At 43.8% G+C, this 17,897-nt stretch overlaps 1 long non-coding RNA gene across 1 annotated transcript in view; it reads right to left on the bottom strand.

The window, feature by feature from the left end:
- LOC137429158 (uncharacterized) overlaps window positions 1–17,897 on the bottom strand; it is a 960,590-nt gene that overhangs the window by 150,423 nt on the left and 792,270 nt on the right. The window contains exon 6 of the long non-coding RNA XR_010984817.2: window positions 4,747–4,951. This is a non-coding gene — a long non-coding RNA (uncharacterized LOC137429158). The remainder of the gene's footprint in view (window positions 1–4,746; window positions 4,952–17,897) is intronic.

Here is a 17,897-nt window from a genome sequence, read left to right as displayed (position 1 = left end):
CTAAACCGGGATACACACCGTGAAAATGAGAAACGTGAAAAAAACGTGAAAACGTGAAACAAAGAAAAAAAATACGACATAAAAATTGGCCACCCGAATTCACATGTTATCAGAAGTAAATAAATTGTGTAGATTACATCCATTTGAGGATCTGATTAATTGCCAGGAACCATTTTGTAAAACAGAATGTGCAAGTGCAGCATCTAACCCAATATGTCCAAATGTCACACACGTCCATACCTGTGGGATTCCCATGGGTGACCCCATGAATGTAAAGGATAATTCTAATGGATTCTAAATGGTGATTCCAAAGGTTTAGAAAGTGCAATTCCAAAAAGTTCTAACGGGTAATTCTAGGGGGTTCCAAAGGTTTATTGTAAAGGTTTACAAAATGTAATTCTAATAGGGTTCCAAAGACTGTTTATATGTGATTATTAAAGGTAATTCTAATGGGTTTTGTGCGTTTCTCGGCTTTGCCAATTTCATATTAAAATGCCAAACGGAACCTCTTCCTTCAGACACTGGTGCGTTTTTGTCCCCGTCGCACAGCGTAGCGAAAGGGGGACTATGGCTTTCCCCTCCGTCCGTGTGTCCGTGCGTGCGTGCGTGTGTGCGTGCGGGCTTGCGTGTTTGTGTGCGGGCGTGCGTAAGCGAAGGACCGCATTCGAATTTGGTGTGTGGGTGCAACCCACGTCAAAATCCAAGATGGCCGCCGCCATGTATGTCTGATGCCATGTATGTCTTAACCTTGTGAGATGAATATCTTGAAAAATAAGCGAAGTACCAACGTCTAATCTGGTGTGTGGGTGTATCTAGGCATAAAGAAGAACGCTATTGAAAATTGGGTCGCCACGTCAAAATCCAAGATGGCCGCCACCATATATATGTCTGAAACGTGTGAGCGAAATATCTCGAAAAATAAGCGAAGTACCAACTGCTAATCTGGTGTGTGGGTGTATCTAGGCACAAGGAAGAACGCTGTTTAAAATTGGGTCGCCACGTCAAAATCCAAGATGGCCGCCGCCATGTATGTCTGAACCTTGTGAGATGAATATCTTGAAAAATAAGCGAAGTACCAACTTCTAATATGGTGTGTGGGTGTATCTCGGCATAAGGAAGAACGCTATTGTAAATTGGGTCGCCAGGTCAAAATCCAAGATGGCCGCCACCATATATATGTCTGAAACTTGTGAGCATAATATCTTGAAAAATAAGCAAAGTACCAACTTCTAATCTGGTGTGTGGGTGTATCTAGGCATAAGGAAGAACGCTATTGAAAATTGTGTGGCCACGTCAAAATCCAAGATGGCCGCCTCCATGTATGTCTGAACCTTGTGAGCGAAATATCATATCATAGCATGTTTTCTGCGTCTTCCACTTTGTCAACTCACATCACTTCACCGACGGGGGACCTAGGCGTAACGCTTGTTATTTTTAATTTATGGTTAAAAAGTCGAATTTTCTTGGGATTTGGTTGGGTTGAGTCTTAAACAATGTCAGTGGCAGTCAAAAATGATTTTAAAAAATTATCTCACAAGAATAGATCATGGAAGAGCCGAAAATGCTTTAGCTTTGTGAGGCCTCAAAGCACAGAACTTTTTAACATTAATAAAATCAAAACATGAGACCCCACAAACAAACCACTTTTTATGGCATAGCCCGTATTGCAAAGCCATCTAGAACAGTGTTTGTTTGTCCATATGTTCGTGTATGTATGTCCCTCACAAACGTACACCAATTAGAGCTGAGGATCTGGTCACATGACTGGGATGATGTGATGCGATTACGTCTGTGATGTCATTACGGTGTACAACGGCTGACGCCACACACCGCCATTTTGATTTCTATGCCGTTCAGACCGAACATATTGTCGAACCTGTCATATATCATCACAATCGCCATGCTCTACCTTTAGGTTTTTCATTCAGTGTGAAACACAAACAAACCCATTGTTCAAATGACCATCAAATATCGAAAGCATCGGCATTTCGGGTCTTCCAACAACACAGCACGTAAAGGCCTTCGGCTTCATGCCTTCATGCCTCACCTTCAGGCCACTTTGGACAAATTAGCCCAGGTTTCATAATACAGCAGTATCTTTTTCGTTATAACAATAATAATAACTAGCCGAAACCCGTGGAACATCCACGGAAGGGAGGATGTGGTGTATGGATAGAGTGCACCATGATGGATGGCATAGGGGATTTGCTTGTCCGAGTAAGAGTTAGGAAGAAAGATGAGAATGAAGAGTGCGTATATGAACAACGTATTTATTGCAATCTACTTAAATGACAACGCTACGATATACTTTTGAAAAATGAATGGATTCGTAATAGAATCGGCATAGCACCACTCTGGGATTGTCCCCTCAGTGGACGGCTTGCTGTCGCCTTCGACTGTCCAATCAGCGGACGGCTTGCTTCGCCTTCACCCAGCAGACGCCAATACGATGGCGTCGTAAGATGGCGTCGTATCGGCAGTTAATCGGATGCTTTTGGGCCCCAACGTCGGCTAATTCAGATTTTTCGAGTATGCCTGTACTTGATAAACAAAGAGCGCGGTTCGTAGATCGTAAATCTATTAGTGCCGTGGGCATCGGGTCACTGGGTGCGGCGGAAAAGGGATATCAAAGTCGAGTCCTTACGGTATTATTATATAGACTAGCCGAAACCCGTGGAACATCCACGGAAGGGAGGATGTGGTGTATGGATAGAGTGTACCATTATGGATGGCATAGGGGAGCGCTCATGGGATGATCTTCTTCCGTTGAGCTCCAATTTTTTCTCTTTAAGTTAAGTCCAATCAGTCCTCTCTGCTCGAAGTGCTCAGGCCATGCCTTCCCGCTCTCATACTTTTATTTCCATTTGGTGTAGAAAGAGATTGACATATCGTTTGTCTGTTTTCAGCTCGTTATCTTTAAGCTTCCTTACGTCTCGCCACCTGCTACACCTCTCTGAGTTACGAGGATTTATGCAACGTACCCTGAGTATCGCAACGTCACTCCATTTAACTTTATTAAAATGACGATAAAGACGTTTCCTTATATATCCTAATTTAAAATGTTCAAGGGAATAAAAAGACCATTTGGTTCACACCACTCGACTGTCCAATCAGCGGACGGCTCGCTTCGCCTTCGCCCAGCAGATGCCAATACGATGGCGTCGTAAGATGGTGTCGTATCGGCAGTTAATCGGATGCTTTTGGGCCCCAACGTCGGCTAATTCCGATTTTTCGAGTGTGGCTGTACGTGATAAACAAAGAGCGCGGTTCGTAGATCGTAAATCCATTAGTGCCGTGGGCATCGGGTCACTGGGTGCGGCGTAAAAGGGATAACAAAGTCGAGTCCTTACGCTATTATTATATAGCTAAAAAAAAAAAAAAAATTATATATAGATAATTATTATATCGATAATCGTAACATTATTAACATTAATAGAAATAATATAGTAAATATAATTGTAACACGGCAATCCCTTTGTCATGACTGCAAAGTTTGAAGCGGTGTATGGTTCATTGATGACTCAAAACAAATAGCATAAACCAGTGTCTCAGTGCAATGTCTTTATTGTCCCCCGTCGCACCACGGAGCGAAAGGGAGACTATGGTTTTCCCCTCCGTCCGTGTGTCCGTCCGTGTGTGCGGGCGTGTGTGCGTGCGTGCGTAAGCGAAGGACCGCATTCGAATTTGGTGTGTGGGTGCAACCCATGTCAAAATCCAAGATGGCCGCCGCCATGTATGTCTGATGCCATGTATGTCTGAACCTTGTGAGCGGAATGTCTTGAAAAATAAGCGAAGTACCAACTTCTAATCTGGTGTGTCGCTGTATCTAGGCATAAGGAAGAACCCGATTGAAAATTGGGTCGCCAAGTCAAAATCCAAGATGGCCGCCGCCATGTATGTCTGAGCCTTGTGAGCAGAATATCTTGGAAAAATAAGCAAAGTACCAACTTCTAATCTGGTGTGTGGGTGTATCGAGGCACAACGAAGAAGGCTGTTGAAAATTGGGTCGCCACGTCAAAATCCAAGATGGCCGCCACCATATATATGTCTGAACCTTGTGAGCGAAATATCTTGAAAAATAAGCGAAGTACCAACTCCTAATCTGGTGTGTGGGTGTATCGAGGCATAAGGAAGAACCCTATTGAAAATTGGATCGCCACGTCAAAATCCAAGATGGCCACCGCCATGTATGTCTGAACCTTGTGAGCGGAATATCTTGAAAAATAAGCGAAGTACCAACTCCTAATCTGGTGTGTGGGTGTATCTAGGCATAAGGAAGAACGCTATTGAAAATTGTGTCGCCACTTCAAAATCCAAGATGGCCGCCACCATATATATGTCTGAACCTTGTGAGCGAAATATCTTGAAAAATAAGCGATGTACCAACATCTAATCTGGTGTGTGGGTGTATCTAGGCATCAGGAAGAAACCTATTGAAAATTGGATTGCCACGTCAAAATCCAAGATGGCCACCGCCATGTATGTCTGAACCTTGTGAGCGGAATTTCTTGAAAAATAAGCGATGCACCAACTTCTAATCTGGTGTGTTGGTGTATCTAGACATAAGGAAGAACGTTATTGAAAATTGTGTCACTACGTCAAAATCCAAGATGGCCCCCTCCATGTATGTCTGAACCTTGTGAGCGAAATATCATATCACAGCATGTTTTCTGCGTCTTCCACTTTGTTTTCATGGTAACAGACAGCTTAGATACTTACAGTGATTCTAAATAATTTTACACTTACATTATTTGCTCCCCATGTCATATGATCCTCTTCAAGTGAAGTATCAAACAAGTCCGGCTGCACCGCTGGTGGACTTTTCGTCTTGCTTTCTTCTTTTCAAGAAACACTCGCCTCTCCAAATATCCACACTTGCACCCACTCACGTAACCACAGCACCGACGCTGGTAACTTGCAGCGATTCATGTATACCAGAGACCTGTGTGGCCTGAGAAACAACATGGAGAGAAAAAAGCAAAACCCATCAGAATTACCCTTTAGAACCCTGTAGAATGATCCTTTCGAACATTAGAACACTCTTGGATTCAAACCCAGGCTAAGGGGTGTTGCAAAATAAATGATACTTTTTTTTCTCCAAAGATGAAATGAAGTTTCAATCAGATGAAAATCCAGCCAAAGGCTTCATTTCATTCAAAAATTAAAAGCTCACTTTTAATATGCGTCAATATGTCCACCATTAGCTTCAGAAACCATTTGAAGTCGACTTATAAAAAATTTCACCGTATTCACGAACATTAGTTGCAAATATGACGGACACAACATGCAGGCAAAGTGCGCGACACGTCATGATGACGCAAGCAAAATTTGAATTAAAAAATCGCGGACATGTGGTCAATACAATCTGGGAGGGGAAAAGTATCATTTATTTTGCAACACCCTACAGACAGCTCACAGGTGAGTGTAGGAGCTTGGGACAATAAGGGGAAAGAAAGAAGTGTGGTTAAAAAAACAATGGTGATATTCATCCCCTCTTTACCACGTAACATTTCTTGGCTTCATTGGCAACTGTGTTTGAAGATAGTTGGACGGGTAGCACGGTGTAGTGGTGTTGTTTGCTGTCTGAATGTTGAAAACACAAAGTATGCAGTCTGATTTTCACCTGCCTGACTGCACTCTTATTCTGACATTGTTTCTTATTTGTGACATTTATTTAACGACACCTTTGCAAAATCTTTATTTTCTGCAGGAATGCTGAGCCTCAAGTGCAAAATGTATCTGTTGCTGAAGAGCTGCCAACTGGTGAGTTTTGAGAATTAATCTTCATAAAATATATTATTATCTCATTTACAGGTACAAGAAGAGACACCTGAAAATATTTGTTGTTGTTTTGTTTCTTTTTCAATTTGCCGGTGGTGGCTGCTTGTCCCTCATGACAGTGACACAAACAACTTCCTCTCACCACAGCAACCTTTCCCATGCATGCTCCAAACCAAATTGAGCATCACCTCAACCAATACAAAACAATACTGATTGGTAATATTAGTGGTGGAGGAGTAAGGCAAGGATTAAAATGGACAGACAAGATGATGGAATAGATGAGGAAGTTAAAGATCGAGCTGCTGGAAAAACATTTGAATGGCGTTCCCGAAGAGGCAACCTCTGGATCATAGATGGTACCAGATGATGGTGAGAAAGCAAATCAATTTCAATGAAAATGTAAAACGACATGATCAATGAGGTGGAGGAAACGCTGAAAGCAAGCAAGTAGTAGGTTTGGATTGGGAAGGATTAATGTTCCATAAATATTGTCATGTGGATGGCTCTATTAAGACAAAGCACCCACGGATGACAATCGAGCTTACTTTGAGGCGACGACCAAATACGGATTTCACTCGACAAGCACTGGAGGAAAAGAGAAGAAGAAGCGGCGAAGCTTTACCTGACACGACCCGCGCACAGTCTTCAACCCTACAGGAAATTAAACTCACGAACAAGGATTTTATATGTACAAAAATAAGACGGCTTTATTGCCGGACCCCGTGAACAAAGAGCACGATATCTAAAACCCATAATGAGCGCTTCTATATACAGACTTCTAACATGTACAGATGGGGAGGATATGAACGAAAATGCGTCGTTGTGTGTTCTGTGTGGTGTGAGCTTAGCTCTGTCTGGTTGAGGTGTGTCGGGGATCGTCAGGCTCGTTGGTGTCGTCCAGGCCCCAACCGTTCAAACCCGCCGCGGCACTGGTGTTGGCGGGAAGAAAAGCCGCCGTCCACCGTTCATGCTCTACTCGGCCCCCACTGAGCCACTCATTCGCCCCGGCCTCGTCCGCTGGCGTGCCACCGGCCCTCTGCGCGACTCGAACGGGTCGCGTGCAGCTCGCTCCTCCGGCCGTGCCTGGCTCCGAGCGCAGTCGTCCGACGCAATTCAATCTTTCAATCCTGACAAATCTCACTCTCACTATGTCTCTCCAAAAAGACCGACTGGACAACCCTCCCATCTACTTTCTGAACAATCTTCTCCAAGAAGTTCTGTCGCTCAAGCTTTTGGGTCTCACGATCTGCCATGATCTTTCCTTGGGAAACCACATTTCAAATCTGGCCTCCAAAGCCAGTCGCCGACTGGGCATCCTCCGTTATGCGAAGGTCCTTCCTTGGCACACCTGAGCTCCTCACCACATACAAGGCTTTCATCCGCAGTTCAATGGAATACAGCTCTCCCCTCTGGGCTGTTGCTCCTGCCTCACACCTAGCTCTTCTTCACGCTGTTGAAACCAAAGTGTTCAGAATCATTGGAATGTCCCGCGATGAAGCTAACTCCGAGGGCCTTTCACTCACTCACCGCAGGCAGGTAGGTGGTCTTTCTATCTTCTACCGACTCCTATCCGGCCTAGCTCCCCCAGCTCTACCTGTGCTCTGTCCCCCAAATATTCCTGCTGGACACACAAGATCTGCCAGCAATCCTCTTCGGGTGAAACTGCCAAAATCAAGACTCTCTGCTCACCTTCACTCCTTCATTCCTCTTTTCTCCTGCCTCTGGAACAAACTCGCACACATTTGAACATGGTGATATTTAGCCCATTTATATTTTTGTTTGATATCTGTCACAATATCTGTTTGATGGTCATTTTGCCTGTTTTTCCAGGATCTTTTCTCCATCATGGTGAAGATAAGGTTGCTGTCAGCCCAAACTTTCATGGTTATTTTGCCCCTCATGTTGAATATGATGAGAGTACTTCCAATGATGAGAGTGCTGCCAGTGATGACTATGCAGAGTACAATGTGGGGCAGGTCGTGGTAAGCAGTACATTTCATTATCTTTTCCAATAATAGCTCGGTTTGCGTCAGGGTTGCATTCCTTGAAAGTGTGACGATGATCAAACGACGTAAATCAAAACAATTTGTATGCCTCCGCCGACGAAGTCGCTGGAGGCATTATGTTTTCAGGTTATCCGTCCGGAGGTCTGTCCGTCCATTTCACCATCCCATCCGTAAGTCCATGATAGGAATTCGTTACCGCGTTAACATTAGAAGGGCTGAAGGGATCTTTGTCATACTTGATGCAGGTATGTATAATGAGTTAAAGATGAACTGATTCGATTTTGGGGTCAAAGGGCAAAGATCAGAGGTCATGTTAGGTAAAACTCCTGTTACAGTGATAACTTGTGAACCAGTGATGTGATTCTGACCAAAGTTAGTACAAGTTTGTATTATGACGTAAAGGTGAACTTGTTTGATTTTGGCATCAAGAGGTCAAAGGGCAAAGTCTGTGATTGGTCTATAAGTTGAGAATGACTGAAGTGATCTAATTCAAACTTGGCACAGGTAGTATGTATAATGATGTAAAGATTAACCGATTAGATTTTTGGGTAAATAGGTCAGAGGTCATGTTAAGTAAAAATTATGTTGCTGCACCAACTCGTGAACCAGTAATGGGATTTTGAACAAACTTGGTATTATTATATTCGAGCAGAAGTACCCGGCATTGCCGGACGGTGGAGGGGAGGGACAAGGGTAGGGGAGGAGAGGGGGGAGGGAGGGGAGAAGAGGGGGGAGGGGAAAGAGGGGGAGGAGGGGGGAGGTGGGGTAAGGGTGGAAGGGGGAGGGTAAGGGAGAAAGGGGAGGGGGTAGGGTGTAGGGGGAGGGGAGGGGAGGGGGTAGGGTGTAGGGGGAGGAAATCCTTCCGATGCCCATTGTAGTCTTTATAATATTGTCGTGCGATTCCCTCAATTAACACTGAGACAACCACGGAAGGCTTAAAGCAAGCTTTAACTTCGAGGTGACTATCAAATGCGGATTTTCTATACGTGCAGAGAAAGAAAGGCAAGGGCAAGCTGCAGAGCGCTTATTGTCCCCCGTTGCACTGCGGAGCGAAAGGGGGACTATGGTTTTCCCCTCCGTCCGTGTGTCCGCCCGTCCGTCCATGCGTGCGTGCGTGCGTGCGTAAGCGAAGGACCGCATTCGAATTTGGTGTGTGGGTGCAACCCACGTCAAAATCCAAGATGGCCGCCACCGTGTATGTCTGATGCCATGTATGTCTGAACCTTGTGAGCTGAATATCTTGAGAAATAAGCAAAGTACCAACTTCGAATCTGGTGTGTGGGTGTATCGAGGCACAAGGAAGAACGCTATTGAAAATTGGGTCGCCACGTCAAAATCCAAGATGGCCGCCGCCATGTTTCTCTGAACCTTGAGATGAATATCTTGAAAAATAAGCGAAGTACCAACTTCGAATTTGGTGTGTGGGTGCAACCCACGTCAAAATCCAAGATGGCCACCGCCATGTATGTCTGATGCCATGTATGTCTGAACCTTGTGAGCTGAATATCTTGAAAAATAAGCGAAGTACCAACTTCTAATTTGGTGTGTGGGTGTATCTCGGCATGAGGAAGAACGCTATTGAAAATTTGGTCGCCACGTCAAAATCCAAGACGGCCACCACCATATATATGTCTCAACCTTGTGAGCGAAATATCTTGAAAAATAAGCGAAGTACCAACTTCTAATCTGGTGTGGGTGTATCTAGGCACAAGGAAGAACGCTATTGAAAATTGGGTCGCCACGTCAAAATCCAAGATGGCCACCTTGCGTCTTCCACTTTGTCAACTCGCGTCACTTCACCGACGGGGGACCTAGGTGTAACGCTTGTTTGTACGATCCCACTGGGCAGTCTTCCAACCTGCAAAAAGTAACTCAATCGGGAACAGGTTTAAAATGTACAGAAAATAACGAACGTGTTTATTCAAAAAAATATCGGGAACAAGAAAATGCGACGTGAAACTAAAACAAAATTCCTATCGTGCAGCGCTGCCGCACCAGACTTAAACACAGACAAAGTGATAGATAAAAAGAACTGGAAAATAATTGTGTTGAATTTAATTGTGAGGACTTAGCTCCGATCACTGGTAGGATCACTGGTGGGAATGATGATTCCCCCCACCATAGGTATTTGCTTTCTTCTTTGGAACTACACCCAATTTCGATGAAAATTGACCACAACCTTCGTCAACCGTGATGCATCAACGTTTGTTCACGGCATGAATGAATTAGGGTTGAAGGTGATGTACGGGGTGTTTGACCCCCTAAAATAGGTATTTGCGCTCTCCTCCGAAACTTCAAACGCAATTTTGTGAAGCTTGATCACAACTTTCATCACCCATGATGTACCAATGTTTGTTAAAAGCATTATATTAGAAAAATCAGGGTCGAAGCAGGTATATGGGTGGTTGGGTGGGGGCATTGCCCCCCAAAAAGAGTTTTTTTTGTTTGTTTAAAGCCTTATGATTACGTTAGTATGATTCTACATGCTGCCCTTTCTTCTAGCAATTGTTAAATTTGTTTGAAATCGGTGTTACTGGTAAAAAATACCTTCAGTCAGTGAAGTATACTGCTTTATTCTACCAGGTGAGCACCCAGAGGTATTGCCCCTATTTTTAAAAGCAGCATTATATTCTCCACATAATCTCTATTTGAACATAGCACAATGTGTACACTTTAACAAAAAAATCATTGGTCATGATCGGCCCCTTCTGATTGGGGGCCTGGCACCGAGGCACCATAGCAGCCATTGTAAACCCGGCCCTGGAGCTCCAAATATTCCCCGATATGTAGAATGTAGATCTACTGGTGCATGTGTGACAATTGGAATATAATTGAAATTCAGCATTGATTGCTTTTAAGACTATTTTCTATATCTGTATATTAACCACACCCCCAACTTTTAACTTTTTTGCTGATAAAAAGCACGGTTATTGTCCCCCGTCGCACCGCGGAGCGAAAGGGGGACTATGGTTTTCCCCTCTGTCCGTCCGTCCGTCCGTCCGTGCGGGCATGCGTGCATGCGTGCGTGCGTGCGCGAAGGACCGCATTCGAATTTGGTGTGTGGGTGCAACCCACGTCAAAATCCAAGATGGCCGCCACCATGTATGTCTGATGCCATGTATGTCTGAACCTTGTGAGCGGAATATCTTGAAAAATAAGCGAAGTACCAACTTCTAATCTGGTGTGTGGGTGTATCTAGGCATAAGGAAGAACGCTATTGAAAATTGGGTCGCCACGTCAAAATCCAATATGGCCGCCGCCATGTATGTCTGAACCTTGTGAGCGGAATATCTTGAAAAATAAACGAACTACTAACATCTGCTGTGTGGGTGTATCTACGCATAAGGAAGAAAGCTATTGAAAATTGGGTCGCCAGGTCAAAATCCAAGATGGCCGCCGCCATGTGTGTCTGAACCTTGTGAGGGGAATATCTTGAAAAATAAACGAACTACTAACTTCTAATCTGGTGTGTAGGTGTATCTAGGCATAAGGAAGAAGGCTATTGAAAATTGGGTCACCACGTCAAAATCCAAGGTGGCCGCCACCATATATATGTCTGAACCTTGTGAGCAAAATATCTTGAAAAATAAACGAGCTGCTAACATCTGACCTGGTGCGTGGGTGTATCTACGCATAAGGAAGAATGCTATTGAAAATTGGGTCGCCAGGTCAAAATCCAAGATGGCCACCGCCATGTATGTCTGAACCTTGTGAGGGGAATATCTTGAAAAATAAACGAACTACTAACTTCTAATCTGGTGTGTGGGTGTATCTACGCATAAGGGAGAACGCTATTGAAAATTGGGTCGCCACGTCAAAATCCAAGATGGCCGCCTTGCGTCTTCCACTTTGTCAACTCGCATCACTTCACCGACGGGGGACCGAGGCGTAACGCTTGTTACACCAGAAAATACAGTATTATGTGTCAATCAGTGCCAAAAAATCTCAATTTAATCCATTTTAAATTCAGGTTGTGACACCAAAAAATGTTTTTAAAAAGTCAAGTGTGTGAATACTTTCTGAAGGCACTGTATCAGGAATAAACAGCCTTGTCCTCGCTTTGCTCGCCTTAGGCCGAATAAAGCCACATATACTTAATATCCAATTATTTAGATGACGGGGTTTCTTTTTCAGTTGAGAAAAAACTTTTGTGTTGCACACCATAACTTATTTGATGAATGCAAATGTATTTTATGAGTTTCGAGTCAAACCTTGGTCGTTGCATCAGTGAGTGCTTGTTTGGAATGTGCTTGTTATGCAAATGTAAGTATTCAATTGCGACAAATGTATAGGATTCGGTCACAAATACATTTGTTTTGCTTCTTTGCAGATATCACATGACAAGACTGACTTCAATGTGGGAAGCAGTCCACCAACCTTTGCAAGGTAAACATTGGTTTCCCTTCTGACTGCGATGCTTCGGAAGGATCCACTGACTGTGGCGGTGAGGGATTGATAGTTTTGAACTGCAGTGTTTTATTTGCATGAACAAGAATGTTCACACATGCTGGGGTTACTGATCTCTTGTTATTGTGGATCAAAATGCAATTGCTCACCAGTGGAGGTTTTTCCTGATCGTGTTCATATTTGATTCCAACACATACATTGTTTTGCAGGAGATTTTGAACCACACATGGTTCAAGGAAAATGGACTGTGATGGATTATTTCAGGTAACTGGCACTCCTTTTGTTCTGTTTTTACATCTTCCATTCTTATTATTCTCCGCAACATTGAGTCTCATGGAAAAGCATGGTGATGGAGAGCGTGAACTGATAATAGGGCAGCAGAGCAAATCTTGAACAAAATAAACATGAACTTCCGGTTCCAGGTCCGAGTGCATTTGACTTGAATCGTGCCATGTGTCTTTCCCGTTTATCAAAGCGAAGTGTTCGGGCCAGATCCGTTGTCTCTCCATGTTTGTAGCTCTGCCATGGTCGGTGGGTGCAGGTTATCTTGTTTCACTCCTGTCTGTCTATTTGTTTGTTTGTCTGTGAACAGGATATCTCAGAGAGTTGTGGATGGATTCGGAGAAATTTGGTGGAGAGGTTGAGTGTGTGACAAGGATGAAATGATGAAATTTTGGTTAAGATTCGGATCTGAGATTTTTTTCGAAGTGATTTCTCACAATTGAGTGATAAGCTTGGGCTAAAACCGATATGTAGCAGAATTGATTCAAATTTGGTGAATATCCAAATCCCAATACGAGAATTTTTAAAGTTTAGTGATTTTTTTTTACCATTGAGTGATAACGGCGAAAACCGATATTTAGCATGATATTTTGGACGAGTTACAACAAAACTCGATGCATGATTTGTATGGGTGACAAGAACAAGCCAATTTGATTTGGCTTCACGTCTGGAATCGGATCCGGCCTATTGGTGGGATACAAAACATAAACTGCTGAACCTTTCAGAGATGTTGGCTCTTCCGAATGCCCATTATAGTCTTTATAATATTGTCGTGCGATTACCTCAATTAACACTGAGAGAACCATGGTAGGCTTAAAGCAAGCTTTAACTCCGAGGCAACTATCAAATGCGCATTTTCTATACGTGCAGAGAAAGAAAGGGAAGGGCAAGCTGAAGAGCGCTTACTTGTACGATCCCACTGGGCAGTCTTCCAACCTGCAAAAAGTAACTCAAACGGGAACAGGTTTAAAATGTACAGAAAATAATGAGTGTTTATTCAAAAAAATATCGGTGACAAGAAAACGCGACGTGAAACTAAAACAAAATACCTATCGTGGAGCGCTCCCGCACCAGACTTAAACACAGACAAAGTGATAGATAAAAAGAACTGGAAAATAATTGTGTTGGATTTAATTGTGAGGACTTAGCTCCGATCACTGGTAGGATCACTGGTGGGAATGATGATTCCCCCCACCATAGGTATTTGCTTTCTTCTTTGGAACTACACCCAATTTCGATGAAAATTGACCACAACCTTCGTCAACCGTGATGCATCAACGTTTGTTCACGGCATGAATGAATTAGGGTTGAAGGTGATGTGCGGGGTATTTGACCCCCTAAAATAGGTATTTGCGCTCTCCTCCGAAACTTCAAACGCAATTTTGTGAAGCTTGATCACAACTTTCATCACCCATGATGTACCAATGTTTGTTAAAAGCATTAGAAAAATCAGGGTCGAAGCAGGTATAAGGGGGGTGGTTGGGTGGGGGGCATTGCCCCCCAAAAAGATTTTGTTTTGTTTGTTTAAAGCCTTATGATTACGTTAGTATGATTCTACATGCTGCCCTTTCTTCTAGCAATTGTTAAATTTCTTTGAAATAGGTGTTACTGGTAAATAATACCTTTAGTCAGTGAAGTATACTGCTTTATTCTACCAGGTGAGCACCCAGAGGTATTGCCCCTATTTTTAAAAGCAGCATTATATTCTACACATAATCTCTATTTAAACATAGCACAATGTGTACACTTTTTTTTTTAAATCATTGGTCATGATCGGCCCCTTCTGATTGGTGGCCTGGCACCGAGGCGCCATAGCAGCCATTGTAAACCCGGCCCTGGAGCTCCAAATATTCCCCGATATGTAGAATGTAGATCTACTGGTGCATGTGTGACAATTGGAATATAATTGAAATTCAGCATTGATTGCTTTTAAGACTTTTTTTCTATATCTGTATATTAAGCACACCCCCAACTTTTAACTTTTTTGCTGATAAAAAGCACGGTTATTGTCCCCCGTCGCACCGCGGAGCGAAAGGGGGACTATGGTTTTCCCCTCCGTCCGTCCGTCCGTGCGTGCATGCGTGCGTAAGCGAAGGACCGCATTCGAATTTGGTGTGTGGGTGCAACCCACGTCAAAATCCAAGATGGCTGCCGCCATGTATGTCCGCCGCCATGTATGTCTGAACCTTGTGAGCGGAATATCTTGAAAAATAAGCGAAGTACCAACTTCTAATCTGGTGTGTGGGTGTACCTAGGCATAAGGAAGAACCCTATTGAAAATTGGGTCGCCACGTCAAAATCCAAGATGGCCGCCACCATATATATGTCTGAACCTTGTGAGCGAAATATCTTGAAAAATAAACGAACTACTAACGTCTAATCTGGTGTGTGGGTGTATCTACGCATGAGGAAGAACGCTATTGAAAATTGGGTCGCCACGTCAAAATCCAATATGGCCACCGCCATGTATGTCTGAACCTTGTGAGCGGAATATCTTGAAAAATAAGCGAAGTACCAACTTCTAATCTGGTGTGTGGGTGTATCTAGGCATAAGGAAGAACGCTATTGAAAATTGGGTCGCCACGTCAAAATCCAAGATGGCCACCTTGCGTCTTCCACTTTGTAAACTCACATCACTTCACCGACGGGGGGACCTAGGCGTCATGCTTCTTTATTGAAAATTGGCCAATTTAAACAAGTCAATTAAAAAATCGCCGTGACCCACGAGTTACCACAACAACGGCCATCTAGCTATGGTAACAGCTTACACAAACAGCTCTCCCGGGCTTATTTCAACCCCGATTTTAATTTTGTTTTCAACTCCAGTCCTACCTGGGGCAGGTTCACACTGGAACACAACAATCCGCTTCGAACGAGATAAAATAATGATTGTAGGTAATAGGCCGTGGACTTGACTAGTCAATAAAATGGTTTTAAAATGTTTTCTCACGATTACTCGGTTATTTTATGATGCATGAGGTTACAAGGGACATGTGGGTGTATAAACTATTAATGCATGCATAAATTATTCACAAATCATGAATAACAGGAGTGTTACGGGAGTTTGCAATCTGCTTGGTGTGTTGTAATTTTTGCAAAGTCTAAATATGTCTTGGTATTCCTCGTGCAACAGTTGTGCAGATTGCAGGTCAACAAAAGTGAGTCCGGGTCCGAAGTCGTGTGCCCCCCAAGGTTATTGTGTTCAAGGAATCTCCACCAATGCTGTGTATATATCGTTGTATGCTATCGTTCTGGTTGTTGAAAGAAATAAGGAGTTGTGGCAAGCCCTGCTGACACGAGTATGAAGGTGCAGGGTACAGGTAAGCTAAGGTAAGTTGGTGTAAAGTGTCCTCACACCCTCAGCTTCACTCAAATCTCGTTCCACTCTCACCTCTTTCTCTCCCCTCTTCCTCCCTCTCACCCCCACTCTCTCTCTCTCTCCCAATTGGGGACAACCCCCCAAAATAAGACACCCCAAACAATGTGGGTACAAAGACCTCTCAATGGTGTAGTCCGACTTGTTTAATTATTTCTTACAACAAACTGACACACATTCGGTCAGCCTGTGGGGCTGTAAGTTATCATTGGGGGACCAAACAATTCTGAGTACTCCCATCTATAATTATGCCCACAGGAGCTCATGGTAAGTCTCTCCTCAATGAGAGGTGGGGTTGGGTTAGTTAACAAAATAATGGTAAATACTGTATGTCCAAGGTTTAGCCCAAGTTAAACGAAGTAAACTTCGTCGAAATTAAATTTATTTCCTCCGTCAACCCACTTCTAGGCAGTACGAGGTTAACACTACTTCCCCAATAAATTAACCAAGCTGTCTTCCCCAAATAGCGTGGGTACAAAGACCTTGAGGAAGGTAATCCGATTTATTGGATTATTTCCTACAAACTAACCGACTTGCATTGGTCAAGCCTGTGAGGTAACCATAGGGCTGGCTATAAGTTATCATTGGGGGATCAAATTACTTAGAAGACTCCCAACTACAATGAATGCCCACGGGAGCGAGTGGTAGGTCTCTCCTCTCGGGAGAGGTGGGGTTGGGTTAGTTGACAAAATAATTGCAAGTACTGTCGGGATAAGATCAAGGCAGAGTTTAACAAAGTAAACTCAGTCGAAATTAAATTGATTCCCTCCATCAACCCATTTCTCGGTTGTCTGAGGTTAACACTACCTCCCGAAGAAATTAACTAAGTTATCTTCCCCAAATACCATGGGTCTAAGATGTGTAGTGTTGGGGGCTCTGAAGGGATATAAGGGGTGGAAAGGGTCAAAAGGAGTCTGAGGGGTGTAAGGGGTGCAAGAGGTCTAAAGAGGTCTAAGGGGTTTAAAGGATCCAAGGAGAGTAAAGGGTATAAAGAGGTATAAGGGGTGTAAAGGGGTCTAAAGGTGTTCTCAGGGGTGTTTAGGGATCTAAGGGGGTGTAAAAGGTTGAAAGAGGTCTCAGTGGTTTAAAGGATCCAAGGAGAGTAAAGGGTATAAAGAGGTATAAGGGGTGTAAAGGTGTTTTAAGGGGTGTATAGGGATCTAAGGGGGTGTAAAGGGTCGAAAAAGGTCTAAGGGGTTTAAAGGATCCAAGGAGAGTAAAGGGTATAAAGAGGTATAAGGGGTGTAAAGGGGTCTAAAGGTGTTCTCAGGGGTGTTTAGGGATCTAAGGGGGTGTAAAATGTCGAAAGAGGTCTCAGGGGTTTAAAGGGTCTAAGTTGTGTCGTGTAAGGGGTTTAAAGGGGGTCTGTCCCACCCCTCGCTCTCTTCCTCCCCCGTGGTCTCTCTCTCTCCCACCCATCTCAAGCCAATGATGCCTTTGTCACCCCTGTGTGAAGTGGGGCCATCGCCGTGAAATATAAAACACACAGGAAACGGTGCAATGTGCTGAGGCGCGGCGGTGATGGTCATGGTCATGGTTAACCCTCGGCCAGGCAAAGATCCCCGGAGGGTTAAACAGCACGGTGAAGTTTGCATGGCAGTTGTGAATGTTGCTCTGGTGGGGATGGTCTTTCATGTCGCAGTTATTCTTTCATGTAGCACGATGCCACGTTTCTTCCTCGGTGTCGATATTGTATGGTCAGGATTCACCTGTCTATCGGCCGCACTCAATTTGTGATGTGTGCTATCGTTCGAGCCCATAAGGCCAAGGTCCACTGCGTGTGTGAACTGATCTCTTGATCTGATCACTGATGAGTGAAAACTCATCTCTTCCCTCACTCCTACTTATTAATATTATCAGGACCATCATCCACCCTTGCATCTTGCTCACCTTTCCCATCGTTCTGCAAAAATGCCTCCTGACAATATGTACCGAAAATTCACTTAATCTTACCTTTGTCCTTGATGGCTGTGAATGACACTCGAGGATCTTGATGAGGTCCCATTCACCAAGGTTGAGAAGCATTCAGCCGCCGGAAATTCTTC

Source organism: Myxine glutinosa, chromosome 6 (assembly GCF_964187855.1).
Source record: "Myxine glutinosa chromosome 6, kmMyxGlut1.1, whole genome shotgun sequence".
NCBI classification, from domain to species: domain Eukaryota; kingdom Metazoa; phylum Chordata; class Myxini; order Myxiniformes; family Myxinidae; genus Myxine; species Myxine glutinosa.
Note: the sequence above shows the minus strand (reverse complement) of the source record. Positions and strands in the feature narration are given on the sequence as shown.